This window comes from Myxocyprinus asiaticus, chromosome 40 (assembly GCF_019703515.2).
Source record: "Myxocyprinus asiaticus isolate MX2 ecotype Aquarium Trade chromosome 40, UBuf_Myxa_2, whole genome shotgun sequence".
NCBI lineage: Eukaryota > Metazoa > Chordata > Actinopteri > Cypriniformes > Catostomidae > Myxocyprinus > Myxocyprinus asiaticus.
The window spans coordinates 21,652,855-21,671,772 of NC_059383.1; the positions used below are offsets into that span (position 1 = coordinate 21,652,855).

At 38.7% G+C, this 18,918-nt stretch overlaps 1 protein-coding gene and 1 pseudogene across 2 annotated transcripts in view; one reads left to right on the forward strand and one right to left on the reverse strand.

The window, feature by feature from the left end:
* LOC127431111 (beta-galactoside alpha-2,6-sialyltransferase 1-like) overlaps nucleotides 1–18,918 on the forward strand; it is a 570,878-nt gene that overhangs the window by 24,729 nt on the left and 527,231 nt on the right. The window lies entirely within an intron of this gene.
* On the reverse strand, nucleotides 5,455–17,490 carry LOC127431125 (hydroperoxide isomerase ALOXE3-like; annotated as a pseudogene).

Here is an 18,918-nt window from a genome sequence, read left to right on the forward strand (position 1 = left end):
AGCATATAAGCAGCCACGCCACCAGCAGAGAGGGAGAGAGAGTCTGGCACAAGGAAGGCCACGGTGCTCCTGAAGCTGCTACATTTAATTTGTTATGTTTGTGAATCTAATGAATTTAAGTCTAGGTGCCTGTGAAGCTGACGAGTTTGTGAAGTTGTAAAGCATTGAAGTGGCTGATAAAAGTCCTACCTGAGCCTGGAAAAACCTGCTTCCCTGTGTTCTCCTTCCCTTCTTCTGTGAAGTTGTGTTACAATCGTATAATCATGTTCGATCGTTTTTTAGCACCCAGTCGGAATGCCAGTAAGAGCTCGCCACGCATCCGCGTGACGGAACAGAGGGCAATTTGGTATGTTTATAACATGATATAATGCGCCGCTCACCATTAGGAAGCGGTTGCACATAATGTAAGGCTTTAAAGAGGGAAAGCTCTTTATTGAAAAAAAATGTGCATGTGCAATGAGTGCTGTAATCTTTTTGCAATCGTTGTAATTCATCACAAGATATAATGCGCCGCTCACCATTGGGAAGCGGTTGTGAAAAATATGTGGGCTTTAGAGTGGGAAAACCCTTATTGGAAAAAGTGCGAGCGTCTTGTGCGAGCGCTGTACTCTTTTTACCATCTTTGTATGTTCATACATGATATAATGCGCCGCTCACCATTGGGAAGCGGTTGTGCATACTGTGTGGGCATTGGAGTGGGAAAGCCCTTATTGAAAAAGTGTGAACGTCTCATGCGAACGTTGCACTCTTTTTGCAACCTTTGTATATTCATACATAATATAATGTGCCGCTCACCATTGGGAAGCGGTTGTGCATAATGTGCAAACTTTATGTGATTAATGTGAGACACAGAAAATAACATTTTGAACAACAATATTCCTTTCCCGACAAACAGCAGTGGGAACAGTATTGTGTGTCAGGAGCGCTTTGCTGTGCAGGGGGATTTTTCCCATCGGCGCAGGGCTTGCGCTGAGGAGGCTGCCTTCGTTTGGGACACGGCTTGCGTGGCTTTACCAGCGGCTCGGCGGCAACATTTGGCGCCACTGAGGCAGCTGGTGTGGGGTTTTTAGCTGGGTGCTGGACCGAGACAGAGCAGGAGCGAGCCAGTTGTGATGAAGTACTGCTCCATTTTGGCATAAAATGTCTCATAACCTGTGATTGTTGCCGAGTCATGACATAGCGCTCAGCAATTCTATTCACAGAGCCTCCGAAAAGGTGTCCTTCCCCATGATCCACATTAGAGAGGATGTAATCACTGCGAGGACGAGCTGAATAGGGCACACACCAGGATTTTGACAGTTCGTTATGAACCCGCAGATCTACGGGACGCGGTCGATACAGGGCGTCCGGACTGCAGGAACCATTCATCAAGGTGAGATTGTGTAGGTTCCTCTGGAGGAGACCATTCGATACGGAGCACTTCGACAGCTCTTGAAAGGACACGAAGCATCTCCTTGTCACTGATGCGTACACGCTCCTCGCCCTCGCTGGGGGAAGGGGCGGTAGCATCATCCACTGATCACTCGTTTGATTCAGCAAGAGACATGACATCGTCATCATCCCCAGCATCAGAACTGCCAAATGATACGATGCCGTGCATAATGTATTGGCATAGATGCGTTACATGGAGATTGAGGGGCTCGTGGGGCGTGTGCCGGCACGAGGACCACCTCAAATTTATCCTGCTCGACCTCGCAGCCCTGCCGTGCCACCTCGTGTGTTCACTCGGGTGTTACAGAAGAGTCGGGTGGGAGGGCACGTGAGGCTGAATCGTTCATCAGAATGAGGGCAATTCGCGAGCGAAGCGTCTTGAGACTAATGCCCTCACAGTAAGGGCAGTCTGTCTCCATGAGAGCTGACTCTGTGTGGGCCTGGCAGCCCATAGAGTGAATGCAGCTCTCTTGCTGATCTGATGGTGGGATGTGCCTTTCGCACAAGGAACACTTATGGAATGACATCTTTAAAAAGACGCAAACAAGTTAGCGACTCATATAGCCCCCCCCCCACACACACACACACACGGAGTTAAGTTTGCTGGAGCACTGCAGGGAAGCAGAGAGTCTTCTCGTTGCTGTAAGGATCCCGCCCGCTGACTCGTGTAGTCCACAGTGAAACAGTAGAGGGCTTCTAGACCAGAGATGACTCACTGTCTTGAAGGAAGAAAATTCGAAGGACTGCTGTTTGCGTGCCTGCTTTTATCGCCGACAGCTTTGCACCTGAAAGGGCGGGGCTCAAACACCATAGCCAATATAGAATATTGGTGTTATTGTAGAGAGGTTTCAACTAGGTCGTGTGGAAGGACACTCCCCATTTGCGTTAGCAAACACAATGTCAAGTGTACAGAGTTGTAAGTTGTAAAACTGACAGCAATTCTGTTTTAGGCCATGAAGCAGTTAATGTAATCAGTATCACAAAGTTTAAACGCAACAGCTTTTAATACTTTATAAAGTAGAGTGTACAAAGTTTGTGGAATGGTCATGCAGTGTAACTGTTGTAGACAAGTGCAAAAGGGTGGCTTTTAGTATCCATTTCAATCACGACAGTAAGAACTAAGATTTAGCACAATAAAAAAATAATACTCAACGCAGAGTACCTCAGCTTGTGCACACGTGTATGAGGGGATCATTTTAACTTAAGAAATGGCTGTTATCAGCTGGACATGTACTGCAGACTTGGCTACAACTGTTCTAATGTGAGCTAGTCATGTATTGAAAAAAAAATCAGCTCACCTTTTATTTTTATTTTTTTTATTTTTTTTTTATAAAAACAGCTCACCTTACTGGTCGCGATGACGCCCTACAGCCGCAATAGCGACCGCTTTTATCATATGGTTCAAGCTGACGTTGAAAAACAGTAGAAATCCATTCAATTTTAGTTGCACACACTTAAACTTGTTGTTTGCATTTTAATTAGGACAGATAGAAAACGCGACATGCATGTGTGGAAATTCGTACATAGTGAACATACTCGCTAGCGTCGATCAAATTGATCATAAGATTTTTTAATAACTGATAAACACATTCACATGTCATATACGTTATTACACTGGTATATAATTCAATGTTTTCCAAAGTTTTGAACAAATACTGACCTTAGCTTTTAGGCATGTTCGCAGGTGTCAGTGCAACAGTTCAAGCGTCAGTAGCTTTTCAAGTCACGTGCGACGAGTTGCTGTATGCAGGAAAGAAAACGTGACATAGGTAAAGCGGGTTCTGAAGCTTTCACGTTCAGCCGCTGAAATAGCCACGCCCCCACATTCCAAAACCCCGCCCTCCAAAGATAATTTTGTGACCAAAACCCAGCAAAAGAGCAGCTTGGTTTGTTTGCGTGGCTGTCAAATTCAACAGTGGCACAATAGCTCCTCAAGTGACAAACAGTATGAATCATAGCAGTAAGGGCAGTCTGTCTCCATGAGAGCTGACTCTGTGTGGGCCTGGCGGCTCATACAGTGAATGCAGCTCTCATGCTGATCTGGTGGTGGGATGTGCCTTTTGCACAAGGAACACTTATGGAATGACATCTTTAAAAAGACGCAAACAAGTTAGCGATGCACAGACACATTTGTTTGCTGTTTATAAAGTCCACAGCTGTCACAGAGACCAGTGAGATATCTCAGGACACTTATTTCATTAATATCTTTAAGGGTGTAGGAGGGTAATTCTCAGAATAGAGGCAGAAATTAGTTGCTGGAATTTTGGGTGCCATCATTACCACCATGACCCGTAATCACTATCACAAGCTGTGATGTGCTTGTGATGACATCTTTGCCATTTTTGCAAAAAAATAAATAAATAAACACTAGCCGAATGGATGACTAGCAAGACTAGCTGGATAGCTTCATGTAAAGTACAGTAAATTAAATATAAAATAAATAAAAATGTATCCAAATCATTTAAGTTAACAAAAATATAACTTATTTGGTGATGACACGAAATACGTGTACATGCTTATCACTAAGGATAAAGGAAACTTAAATGTTGAAAAAACTTTATTTCAGTGCATTATGTAGTGTGTTGGTAATGACGGATACATTAAGGGACAGGTATAAATTAAAGGAAACAAAGAACAAAATCCAGATGTATACTGAAAATTTGCTAATAATATGCTAAACAATGTTTAATTAAAATCCACAAAAAATTGCAAAATTTTGTTGGAAATCTTTAGTTTAAATATGCCATTATATTTGAAACTCAGGGTTGGGGACAACATCAACAATGTACTAAAATAATTATCTTGAGATACAGTAAATAAAGTCTAGATCTGTCTTTGTCTAAACTGACTATGGACATTTAAAGTAGTTGTGTGAAATGTGTTTTTCCTAGAAATATTTCCCAGGGACAGAAATATGCCTGCAATCTGAGGATCACCCAGGAAAATGTTTTGCGTACTTTTCCATGAAAAAACAAAATTGCTTACAGCACCTTTAATGCTTTCAAACAGGTTTCCTGAACATTGGTTGAGGCAGAAGCTGACATGTCAAACAGCTCAAACATTTTAAACTGGTCGCACTTGTATTTGTAAATTGCAATTATTACTGTATATTTGTGTGTTAGTAATTGCAAAATTATGCTTGTCTTTTGCAATTTTAGTCTAAAATGGCAAAGTTTTTGGCTGAAAGAGGGTGTTGACTTCATAGTCTAGAAATATATGAAAATTTTATCAGGGTTAAAGGAACAGTTCACCCAAAAATTACATTTCTTTCATCGTTTACTCACCGTTATGCCATCTCAAACTCTTATGACTTTCTTTCTTCCGTGCTACACAAACTAAAATATTTTAATGTAGATATGATGTCTGTTTGTCCATACAATGCAAGTGAATGGTGACCACATTTTCAAGCTCCATAAAGGGCATAAAGGTCAAGTCGTCATTTTTTTAATTGAAGCTGTAATATCTGTAGTGTCTTAGAGCCAAGAGAATTGTGTCATAAAAATAAATTATTAAATAAACAAGTAAATAATAATTGTATTTTTATAAAGGCAGCATAGAAGTAATACATAAGACTCAGGTGGTTTAATCCATTCCCTCTGAAGTGATCCAATCAGTTTTGGGAGAGAGCAGATCAAATTATCACTCCTTTTTCACTATAAATCTTGACATCACCAGTCTCTTCGGTGATTATGATTTCAAGCTTGATAATAATTAGCACCATCTAGCACTCTACGCATTCGTCAAGCACTAGGAATTGTAACAGAGCCTGAAATCATGATCGTTCCTAGAGACTGCAATAGCAAAATGTACACTGAAAAAGGAGTTACATTTTGGTCTGTTCTCACCCAAAACGATTATATTGCTTAAGAAGAAATAGGTTAAACCACTGGAGTATTATTGATTAGTTTTATGCTGCCTTTATGCCCTTTTTGGAGCTTGAAAATTTGGTCACCATTCACTTGTATTGAATTGATAAGTATGCATCATATCTACATTAAAATATCATTGTTTATTTTCCATGGATGAAAGAAAGTCATATGAGTTTGAGATGACATAAGGGTGAATAAATTATGAGAGAATTATACATTTTGGTTGAACTATTCCTTTAAGCACTCAACATTCGGTAATAACAATAAAGGCATATTTTCTTACATTTTTCAAAGAGGTTAAAAAGGGATAAACCAGAGCAAACATCATTTTTGCAGTATTTTATTCTTACAATTGTATTGTATGTAAAACACATCTTTGGAAATTATGCATGTATTTGTAACATGATAGGAATGTAATTGTTGTTACAGAGTACAGAAATATAAAACCAGTTTCAATATTCTATCATTTAAGAAACACAAAGCTTCAAGCTGTAAATTTAAGACTAGCTGAAAATGAGATTAATGAAGTCCAGGTTTTAGTAATGTAAACAACTGGCCATACAATTATACAAAATGCACAAAAACATTTCTTCAATGAAACTGCCTTTAAAGATAAAAGAACAGCGCTTTAATTATTGAACTCAGATAGCCACACTGTTCTCAATGCAATCTGGGGACAGGTAAGGGTAGGACAACACCAACTTGCTGTTCCTTTCTTTGATATCTTTTGTTATTATCCCCAGCTCTTTCTGTACCTCCTCCACAAGCCTGAGAGTTGCATCACAGTGGAAGTACCATTCATTATAATTGCACAAGGACACCTAAAGAGGAAGTAATAGCTAGATGAGCATCACACCAGCATACCACAATACCATCCAGCAAGACAACAAATCCAAATAGAGGATTTGACTGCATGATGTCCTATAAAATGAATGGCCATATCAAACTAGACATCAGTAGATCTACAGTGTTCAGTCAGTTAATACTCACATAGTCAGTAGCAGGCTGTGACAGCAGGGATAAGACACTAATGACATGGCAAGAGGAGTTCACCTCTGGAAGGAAGGAGAGGAGCTCTTGCTCAAACACTGAGCCTTTAGTCTGAGGAGGGGGGCGTGTCATGGCTGCTGAACCGTTTGGTACCCAGAGGTTGTAATCAAGCTAAATGTGGAAGCGAGTTCAAGAGGGGAAAAAAGAGAATGTTACTTCATATGTATAGTGAATTTGAATGAGATGGACCATAGCTTCCATCATAATGATGCTGATTTGCCAGTCTGTAAATCAGCTAGGAGGGCATAATATGCCATCCCTGAGTGCCCGGCTCACACATTGTTTTAATAAAAGGCTCAGTGCATTCATTAAAAACTTAACATGCCTGAGAGAAGTTCACAGCTGCATGAAGTGCTGAGCAGAAGATCATCATGGTGACAAACTTGCATATTTCAGCAGTGGTCTGAAAAGACAGTGGAATTCCTGGAAAATATAAGGCATTTATTTGACATCTCCATGAAAAAAGGATTAAATAGAAATTAGGTAGAGCCTCCTTACATAGAACATATGTATTGTAAGCACCAGGCACATTTTAGTCAAATGGATTTTGAATGCAATTTTTTTTTTTTTTTTTTTTTTTTTGTATTTTCAACAATTAAATTCAACGATTAATGTAGGTTCAAAAGTGTTTGTCTTAAACGCTGTGGCAGAAATTCACATTCATGTCTAAGGCCACATCCACACAAATTCATTTTCGTTTGAAAATGCTTTGATTGTCCTATGTTTACACCCCTCATCCACACCAGAATGTCATTTTCCTTCACTGAAAATGGACATTTTCAAAAATGCTTTCCATAACTGAATACTTTGGAAAATGATGATGTTAGGAAACCAAAACAAAGTGGCCTAAGTGTGGACGTGGCCTAAATTTGGTAAGTTTAAATGAGTTTCACCTTACATATACAATTTGCTTTACACTGAAAATTGTATCTACACAGCCTCACGCAGCTTGAAATTTCGTATTCTACTTTTTTTCCTCGGTACTCAAAAGAGCTTTTATCAATATTTCAAACCAGTTTTTTTTCCAAGCAATGAAAATGCATGGTGATCACTTGCTATCAAGTTAAGTTTGCTTGCTTTAAAAAATGAAAAAGTTATACAATTGGCCAGGATTTGAAACAATTCCCCAATTAAAAACCATATACAAATAACTACTTGCACGTTAAAAGGTAATCTTTTATCTGGTCAAGTTTTATTTGTTGCATCAAGTGAGCCAGGACTACCACTGGTGCCACCCAAACCCACCATTAAAAAAAGATGTATGACGCCCCTGACTGTTATAGTATACTAGAACTCATACTCCAAGAATGTTTATGCATAGTGACATAATATGCAGATTATGGGAGAATTCTGATTAGTATGTTTTTATGTGAGGTGTTGAAGCTATGTGAGTGAGACCGAGGAATCCCTCCGTGAAGATTTCTCTAATCCAGTTCTGCAGCTCACAGTCCTGCTGGAAGTCCTCATCATTACAGTAATGCAAACTACTCCAGCCTGCAACAAACCTGTAAGGCAAACACAAATCACTTACCACATAAACACACTTCATTGTCACATTAATGTTTGGTAACACAGAAACTAATTCAACCCCATTGTCAACCTTCGTACCTGTGTAGTACATCCCACACACTGAGAGCATCTTGTGCATAATAGCACATGGGCAGTGTATCCAGTCCTTGCTCTCTAAGATCGTCTGGCACACACATTGAGCTGTAGCGTAGATGTTGTGTAGCTCGAGCAAACAGCAGCGGTACTGCATCCAGACCACAGGCTATAGACTACAGAGAAAGCAAAAAAAAAAACATTCATTTAAACTTCTTTTTTAATTAAAAAAACATAAAAAATTCTCTCTTTAACCCCACTTCCTTCACAGGCATTCAGGAATTTAGCATACCAATCTTGTCAAAAACACCATTTGTGGTCGCTCTAGCTTGAATGATAATCTGAAGTGTGCTTCGGATGTGGGGCATCAGGAGCAAAAAAGCACAATGGCCTAAATCGTAAATTCAGCCAGTGAATACAAAACATCAAGTGTAAATTACTCTTAAGGGGAGATGGGGGATAGTTGTCACACTTCAAACTCTCAAGGAAGATTTATTTTTGAAAGTCATTTTGTTTAGGCATATACATATTTTGGCTACAAAAAAAGCTGTTGAAAATTGTACTATTACAGACCAGAAAAAAAAAGTCTATTAGGTATATATATATATATATATATATATATATATATATATATATATATATATATACACACACACACACACACACACACACATTGTATAAAAGTACAAATGTTTAAAACTGTTTAATTTTCTTTAGCTGAAATACCTAATAGACTTTCAAAAAAAAATCTTCCTTGAGAGTTCAAATTGTGACAACAAAGTGTGAAAACCAATTTTAAATGTAAACAGGTATCAAATCAACTTTTGCAAATCACTGTTATTATTTAGTTGACTCTTTTTAATTGTATGCTATAGTGGTATTTATTGTGTTCACTTATAATAAAAATATTATATTGTAATTTTAGATAGGAATTTTAGGTGTTCTGTAGTCATGTCAAGTCAAGTTACTTTTATTTGTATAGTATTTTTCACAACACACATAATTTCAAAGCAGCTTTACAGAAAAGTATGTTGCAACAGAAAATTGTGAAGTTTAAATAATAATGTGTTGAAAATCATGCCTTAAAAGTATTATCTTTAAGCCCCTAGTTAGAAAGCCAAAGGTGACCCAAAACTCCATTACATGTTAGTTAATGGAGAGGAAAAAAATCTTGGGGGAAACCAGGCTCAACTGGGGGAGCCAGTTCCCCTCTGGCTGTACAGTACAGCATGAATATAATGTCAATTTTAGTTATCTATGTGTAATACAAGTCTTGTTTTGTTTGCATAAACTGTGTAGACACATGTTGGTGGGCAATGTTTAAAACTAAAGGCTTTTGAATGAATTGTAAGATTAATGATTAAGTGTCTTTGAAGTCCATCCCGAGTTGACTGCAGAAGTAGATGATAGAATGAACAAGATCATTCTAACAGACAGTTCTGAAGTAGAAGTTTGAAACCAACATACAAAACCACTGCCAGAGAAAAAATGTTTGTGTAATTGGACTTTTTTGGACTCAGAAAACTTATAATTACTAAGATATAGCCCCATGTGACACTATCCCCAGTCTCCCATATTTTGTTCAAGTCTCTCCCACTATCTCAAATCAATGAACTCTCCAGAGGAGAAGAATGTTTGCAATATGTTCTTTGTTTGCAACATGTCTTGAAGTTTGTCTGTTTGTACCTGGTGCAGAGGATGAATCTCAGGCAGCTCTCTGAGCATTGCAATGCAGCAAACCTCTCCAAAAAGATGAGTGCGCAGGAAGTGAGAAAGTAGCTGATGACAATGGGCTTTAGCTCTCCATGTTGGTTATAATGCAGCAGACATAATGGAGCGGCCAAGTAGGTCTGTTTACATATTAGAAGGCAACTGATCCAGCACCTCGTAATCCAGAAGATATATATGTCCTCTCTGTGGTATATATAAGTTACATAAAATGACAATAATGTTACAACCTGACAAATCCAAATGTCTTGCAAATCTCACATGCACACCCACCTCCATCTCCTGCTCCAGGGATGACCCCTCTGGCAGAAAAGGTCTGAGCATCTCTGAAGTGACGGACAAGTTAGGTGGTAGTTTGTGGATCTGTGTGATACACAAAGGATTACAGCCATTGATGCTCTAATATCCAAAGAATGCATCATCTTTCAAGTTGGCCTGAACATATTCTAAAGGAGAAATGCAAGAAAAGAAATCATAAAAATAATAAAGATACCACCTGTTAGGGAAGACATGGCAGTAAAAAACGTGGTTTTTACATCTTGTATTATACACAATATGGCCAGAAGTATGCAACATGATCACACAGAAAATCGACATGCAGCTTCCAAATGTACGTGTACCCTGAAATCAACCCTGTTCTGCCAAATTACTGACAAGCGGCATCCCCCTCTCCCAAATTATTGACAATCACCATGTCCTATCAGACATTTTTGCATCATTTCAACCTTGTTGACCTTTCCCTGTGGCGCTACTGTCACACAAGCAAACTCTGTGAGACAGTTTCTGGTCCCACGGAAACCAGGAAGTAATTAAAAAGTAATTGATGAGCATGATTGGAAGGTTGCATTATTACCCTAAAATTAGATTTTTAACTCCACTGACAGTTGGGTTTAGAACTAAAGTTTGGATTAGAGTTAATAAAATATGCTCGCTTTTGGCACCACCCTGTGGACATTTCACCTGGAAGCTGGTCAACAACACTTCTGGATTTGGCCAATTTCAGCAGCAAAATCGAGGAACTCCTGTCACCAAATTCACAGTGTAATCAGTCTGAAGTATGTGGATGTCCCTTAATTCCAGTGAAAACAAGTCTTATTGCTACAGCATGACATTCTACAGACCATTTCAAGACGTTTTAAGGAAGTGACAACTTTTTGTTCCTTGAACAATTCCTGCTAGTCGTCGAACTCAGACTGCATTCCAAACTAAATAAATCACCCCCCGCAGGGCACTTTGAAGGGAGAACAATCATGATAGTCATGCTGTAAGATCGCTTCAAACAGAATTTCCAATACAAATGACTTAAAACATAGGGGGACTTTTGGCTCTTGTAGTCGAGTCCCACAAGATGCCGATATACTGTTTACAGTATTAACAGCATTTGGTAAAGGGCATGAGGCATCAGTATATTACAGACTGTTAATGGACAAAATGGGTAGCAATATCCACTCTGCTTTTAGAGCAGTATGGAGTAAGGATTTGAAGGTAATATTTAGTGATGAAGACTGGATGAAATTTGTCGAAATAGCAGAGTAGTGTCAAGAAATCTTGGAGTACGACTTGTACATGACCATTTTAAAGAAATATCAGGATTCTGCTCTTCATTTTGCCCTAGCCTTTATATCTTGGGGGACCCATATTTATTAAGCTCTTGTGTAGAGATGAGGGAATTTATTCAAATAAGTATTATGATGGAGAGACAAATTGTCATGAGAGGTTGGCATACAACAAATGCAATGTCCTTCCAAGACTGGGTCACAGAACTGGGAAAGGTGGCGGCATATGAGAGAATGTTTTATAGACTAAATGGAAGAATAGATGTCTATATGAGGAAGTGGGGTCAATATTTGACTTCCATTGAGGGTACGGAGGTATGATCGAATGGTAAGATGCAATTTATTACAATTAACATGTGTAATATGTTCTGGATTATTTTTTTATTTTATTTTTTTTGTATACTAGCTGATCTATGTGAGCAATCAATACACTGTTATTCCTGGCACATGTTGTAGTTTTGGGAGGGTGGGTGGGAGGGGGTTTGATATAAAGTTTATATATGTATATGTATACATATGTTTTGTATTACCTTTTGGGAAAGTAAAATTATGAAACATAAAAACAAATGACTTAAAACATGAGTTCCGAATGACCCTTATTTTTTAGCCCCACACCTTTCAGCCTTTCAAAGCTCTCGCATTGGAAAGGTCTTTGAAGGGCATAAGGATGATTACTTCTGAATAGAACGCACCCTAATTCAAAACAACAGCAGGAGGTACTTCATTCATAGTGATTTTAAAATGATTAACGTTACTAACGCTAACACAATTGTCATAAAATGTTATTATTAAAATGTGGGCCATGTTGTTTGGTGGTTGGATAGCCTCTAACTAACAGAAATTGAAGTGTTTAGATCTCAGAGAAAGCAACGGAAAATGAACGCATGAACCACTTTGGTGAAGCAAGATGGCTGGATACATGCAGCTAACAACTGTAACACACGTCTTATCTCTGGTAGGTGAATGACCTTAATGTAAAATAATTATAAGTTTGAGAAGTAGAGCTCAAAAAGTGACTATAGATCGCTCCCATAATAATGAATGAAGTTTCGCAAGTTATTTACTATTACATTTAGTCATTTAGCATACGCTTTCATTCTTAATGACTTACAAATTAGGAACACGAAAAAAGAAATCCTTACCTTGTTCACAGGTCACACAGACAGCATCGTTGAACAGATTAATTGATTATAATAGGAGCGGTCCAATATTCCCGATCTTTCCACTGAGGAAAAAATTGTGAGCATCTAAACTATGATACAATTTCATCGGCTCTCTTGTGTGGATGCTCAGTATCAACAACACGTCTGGATAAGTCTCTTAAGATAAATGTTTGATGTTCTTTGAGAAAATATGTCAGAGCCTTATTTAAAGGATCTGTTAATGATACCCGAAGTTCTTCAGGAATAGTTGTATTCTAATTCCTTTGTTATTGTTTACATGCTTGAAATGGTCTATAGGAATGTTCGGTTTTCTGTTCCAGCATGACAATGCCCCTGTGTACAAAGCAAGGTCAATAAAGAAATTATTTACTCTGTCTGGCCCAGACCTGAACCTCGCTGCACACCTTTGACATGAATGTTAGCTGCGAGACACTGATGCTGATGTGTCTGAATTGAAGCAAATCCAGACAGCCTTGTTCCAACATCTAGTGAAAAGCCTTCACACAAGAGTGGAAGCTGTTAGTCAGGACAAAGACTATTTAACCCAAACAGAGCACTTGTATTAAAATGAATAGGAGAAATTGGAATGTTCAATATAGTGGATGTAGAAAAAGAAGTCCCGCTTTACATGTGAAAGAGCCAATCACCTTTCAGACACAGACAGCACCTGTCAGTCAACTCGATATGTGCATGTGCATAAGCTGGACCAGCCTGAAAAATATATATTTTTTTAGAGTGATCTGTGTTAAAGAAGCACAATTTATGATACCGTTGTCAGATTTAACTACTGTCCCCCACCCGACCCCCAACAACACCCCAGTGGTCACCCAACCATAGACACACAACAAAAATAAATAAATTAATTAATAAATTAAAAAAAATAAAATAAATAAAACAATCACACACATAAAACCCCTACACCTCTCTCTCCACTGTTCCTCCCCGAGAGCCCTCCAAAAAAGACAGATATCTGCCCCACTTCTTTACAAACATGTCCAGACTCCCCAGTCTTCTGGATACCCCCTCCTCAAGAGCTGCCACTCTGGCCATCTCTGAACACCACTCCTGAAACGGGGGCGCTCCAGCTAACTTCCAACTCCTCAAAGTGATCTGTCTGGCGATCATAACACTAGTTAGGACCCAGTTTTTCATGTGCTTATTCTCCAAATTAATGACTGCCCCATCTCCCAAGATACAAAGTCTGGGGCAAAATAAAATTTGAGAGGCCAAAACCTCGCACATAAAACTCTGAATCTTCATCCAAAATTCTTGCATCTTAACACATCCCCAAAAGACATGGGTTGTGTCTCCATCTTCTGATTGACATCGCCAGCAGGTGGGTGAGTCTTTAAGACCAAGCCTATGCAATCTTGAGGGGGTCCAATAGACTCTATGTAAAATCTTAAATTGCATGAGGCGAACCCTTGCGTCTCTGGATGCAGATTTGACATTTTTTAGAATCCCAGCCCACTGTCCCTCCTCCAATACCAAATTTAGATCTTTCTCCCATAATCTCTTAAGAGAAGTTGAAGTTCCGTCCACCAGACTCTGAATTAATAGGGAGTAATACACCGATGCCTCATGACCTTTTCCAAAAGCAGTAATCACCACTCCCAGAGTATCTGCCGCTTTAGGAGGGTGTAAACCACTCCCAAAAACAGTACAGAGCAGGTGGCGCAGCTGTAAATACTTATAGAACTGAGATCTAGGAATCCCAAAAAGTTGAACCAAATTTTTAAAGGATCTCAACACTCCATTCTCATATAGGTCACCGAGTGTAGTAACCCCCCTCCCAATCCACTCTGACCAGCAAAAAGGTTGATGCTTAGTTTGGGGTTCAGCCATATGCTCGAGGCAACATTTAAAAAAATGTCAGAATTAAACAGTCTGTACACTTTTGTGCATACTGAGTTCAAGTGCGAGATAATGGGATTTAACTTAGCTTCTCCAATTAATTTGACAGAAAGGCTCTGCAGTGGTGAAATAGGGGCAAGAAATTCCTGTTCTATACAGAACCAGGGAGGGGCTCTCTCAGGTGGAAGCGACCGATGAGCCAAATGTCTGAGACCAAATGCATAATAATAAAAGAAAATCTCGGGTAGGCCTAGCCCACCTTTGTCAATCGGCCTATGTAACTTATTGAAATGTAATTTGGGATGCTTACCATTCCAAATGAAGGACTTTGCTATGCTATCAAATTGCTTGAAACAAGAGAGGGGGACATCTACAGGGAGAGACTGCAGTAAGTAATTGAGTAAACCTTCCCAATCATAGATAAATGTAAAGAAGCCCACCTGCCCACATCGCTCGAAAACCGTTTTATTAAGGGGTCAAAATTAACTCTAACTAAATCACACAAATTTGCTGGAAATAAAATATCCAAATACTTAATGCCCTGTTTGGACAACTGGAAAGCACCCTGCTGGAAAGCCGTTTCTGGGTAGTACGCTGTCAGAGCCAAAGCTTCAGATTTAGACCAATTGACTCTATATCCTGAAAACTTAGAAAAGGAATTAATAATTCTGTGGAGGCAAGGCAAAGATCTACTGGGGTCAGAGGCAAATAATAAAATATCATCTGTGTAAAGCAAGAGTTTATGCGACATACCTCCCGCCACCACCCCTGGAAAATCATCCTCCTTTCTTATCGCGGTTGCTAATGGTTCCAGGGCAAGACAGAACAATAATGGAGAAAGAGGGCAACCCTGCCGGGTGCCCCTATCCAGAGTAAAATAATCTGAAATTAGTCCATTTGTTTGTACCACCGCTACTGGGTGTCTATAAAGTAACTTAATACATCCAATAAACGTACTCCCGAACCCGTATATTTCCAAAATATTAAAAAGATAATCCCATTCTACCATATCAAATGCCTTTTCGGCGTCAAGTGAGATGGCAGCGACCGGAGATTGTTTATTCGCTACTGACCACATGATATTGATGAGATGCCTAATGTTATCAGAAGAGCTGCAGCCCCAAATAAACCCCACCTGATCTATATGTATAAGAGATGTCATAACTTTACTTAATCGATTAGCTATAATTTTTGACAAAATTTTTACATCTAACTGGATCAGGGAAATTGGATGGTAACTTTTACAGTTGCTTGGATCTTTGTCCTTTTTAAGAATCAGACTGATCTGGGCTTGTGTCATGGTTGGCGGAAGCTTTCCATTCTTTAATGATTCAGTATAAACTTCTAGCAAAAGTGGAGCCAGGTCTGTAGCATAAGATTTAAAAAACTCAGCAGCAAAGCCATCAGGCCCCGGAGACTTGCCTGTAGGTAAGGCCTTAATAACCTCGCCAAGCTCCTCCAAGGTTATCTCAGAACTGACCAGCCATTTTTGAGATTTCTGTCTTTTCCCATTCAAGTAGATAGGAACTGCACTTTTATACTGCTTTTACCACAGAAAATAGCTGCCCGGGAGCATTCAAATAAGTCCCGCTGAGTGAACTGACTTGCCTTGAAAGGAACTTTGGTCAGGAGCAACTGCCTATTATGACAGTGTTTTGAAATAAAATGTTCAGCATGTGGTTGTGATGTTTGGCTGTCTACATACTTTTGGCCATATGATGCAAATTGTGGCTTTTTATTTGTCATAGGTTATTTATTTGGCATACTGGCAGTAGTATTCTCCCTTGCGTTGAAATAGAAGAATGTCTTAAGTTACTGCAGATTACTCCAAGATCTTCTTTCAATAAAACACTTTAGATAGTGTGTGTTGGTGTTTGGGCTGACAGATAAGCAGAGCAAAAATATCCAATTGTAAAAATCAATTCAGATTAGAATGTTTAAGGTAAGAACTAATCAATAACAGCCTAATATGTACACAAGCTTTACAAAGGTAACCCATACCGTTGATGGATGTAACTCAAGTTGGGGCCTAGAGCTGACACACTGGACATGTCTAGACAATGAGAGCCACCTTCAACAAATGTGACCCACCTACAAAAAATAAAAATAAATACCTTTGCTAGCTATTGAAAATTTGCTGTAACACACCATTTCAAAAAGAGAAGATGACTAGGAAGTAACTGAAAGTGCTGGAAAACACTGTGATAAAACGGTATACCTGAAGAGCTGTTGTTTATTCTGGACATCCCTCTCCCTGTGATCTTTTAAGACTGCCAATGTCTCCCCCTTTTTCAGACACACTAAAAGAGTAGTCAGAAAGATTATGAAACATTAAATAAGAGAAATGAATAAGATATTCTTATTAATTGATATGGCTTGCTGTCCCTAGAAACTACTTTTTGAATTCACCTTTCTCATTCCGAAGCTTAACATCACCATCTGCAGTTCGGATCCATTTATGGCAAGGAAAAATCTCCATCTCCGGATCCTCTGAACTCCGTCTCACCTGCACATCCCGACAGTGCCAATCCAGGTATGGAAAACCAGGCTGAGCCTCAAGACGCAGTTTTAGCAGAATCACTTTACCAATTTCCTCTTTAGGCTTGACCACAATGGTACACATCTGTCTCAAAGACAAAACATTCTAGATTACTGCAATATGGGGTTCTGTTCTTATCCCTGAATGATTGTATTTTTATTTTATTTTTTATTTAACTGTTAAAACTGTTAAAGGATTAGAATTTTCTTTTTTGGGTGAATAATTCCTTTAAATAAATGGTTAATTTCCCTGACACTTTTTCATCTCTGTACAGAGACGTCTTTTCTAAAAAAAAGTGAATGACTCACTGAGCCTGGCAGGAGACCATGTTGATCTGGATCTACTTTGACTGGAGGGCTCTCGCACAGAGTACCAATCAGAGAGATCCAAACGCTGCCATATGTGCCTGAGAGAGGAGATGCTGATGTTCGCATGGTCACATGAAACCCATCCATTTGGCTCAGCGTGGAGTTACCGAGTATTAAAATGTCTATGAATAAAAATCCTGTTGTGAGCCAGAAGCACCAAGCATACATTCACAGCATATTAAGTTCCAGAGAGTCAAGATTACTATTGAATTATTATATAAATTCCTTAATTAAATGAATGAATGACTAATAAGAGTTGGACAAAATCGGGACTCAAGATAATGCTTGTGGTCCAGTAAAACTAAAGATTGCAAATTGAAGGGAGCAAAAAGTAATAATAAAATGAAGAAGGAAATGAAGATGATTGCAAAAGAAGAAGGAAACACAAAAGAACTGTAAAGCAGAAGTGTGTGTGTTGCAGGTTTAAGTGGTTGACGAGGACTTTTTTTTTAGATTACAAACTGGTAATTACAAGGGTATTATGTTATAAATGTGGTTTATGAGGACATTTCTAGTGTCCCCATAATTCAAATCGCTTAAAAAAACATACTAAACTGTAAAATGCAGAAAGTTTTTTGTGAGGGTTAGGTTTAGGGGTAGTGTTAGGGTTATGGGATAGAATCTATAGTTCGTACAGTATAACAATCATTATGTCTATGAAGAGTAAGGATAGCTGCACCAACGTGTGTGTGTGTGTGTGTGTGTGTGTGTGTGTGTGTGTGTGTGTGTGTGAGTGTGCGCACATGTGTGTTTTATCTGCAAATGGAAAACAATAGTAAAATTATTTTTGTGCATGTTTAGGTAATATTCAAACTAATGTATCAATAGAAACAGATATTGTGTTAAAACTTTAACCAGCTGAAGACAAAGATGTACTGAGGTACATCACATTATGATGATATCTAACTAACAGTGTGTATGCTATAAGTGATCAATTAATACTTTCAATTAATAGTTTCCTTGTTAGAATTCCTAAAATGCCTAATCGTTGGTGGTTGAACAGCAGGCGCATCACAAAAGCTGTGCAGTAGTTTAATGTGAAAAGGGGAACTGCCTTAAAAATTATAATAGTATTTACATAAGTATACTGAACATATTAACATTTTCTGTTCATGACAAGGAACAGCATAGCTTTAAAACACTAACACAGACGGGCAATCCATTCAGCTCACATGACCTGGGATGCCTTAATGATGGAATGCTAGCGCTGGGTTCACCTGGGTAGGGTTGCACCAGCTGTGCGTAAGTTCTCACGTAAGTTAGGACGTAAAGTTCACACTAAGGGCTTAGTAACTACTAGTTAGTTTGTAACTTAATCAGTGCTTAATTTGGTTGCACCACCTGTTCTTAAGGCAAGACTTAACTAGTAGGTTGTAAGCTCTCCGTAAAGTAATGCGTAGTCGCATAATATGACGTTTACCTGTATTGATCCAATAAACAGCCTTCAAATTTGTACATAGAAGTATTAAAAAGCCGTGCATTTCAGTTTTATCTCGTTAAGGTTGATGCTCAAACCTTGTAACCCGTAACTGTCAGCTGTAATAAATTATATCCCCATTAAAATACGATACGTAATAAGAGTACATTTGATAAATAGTATATTTGCCCTGTGTAAATAACAGTAAATAGGAACTGTATCTAAAATAAATAAGGGGTGATAAATAAATACTAATATAACAGGCTGGGAAAATATTCGCTCAAATATTTAGAAGTGCGTAAGTTTTGACTTAGTGCCCATTTACGCCACAACTAGGTTAA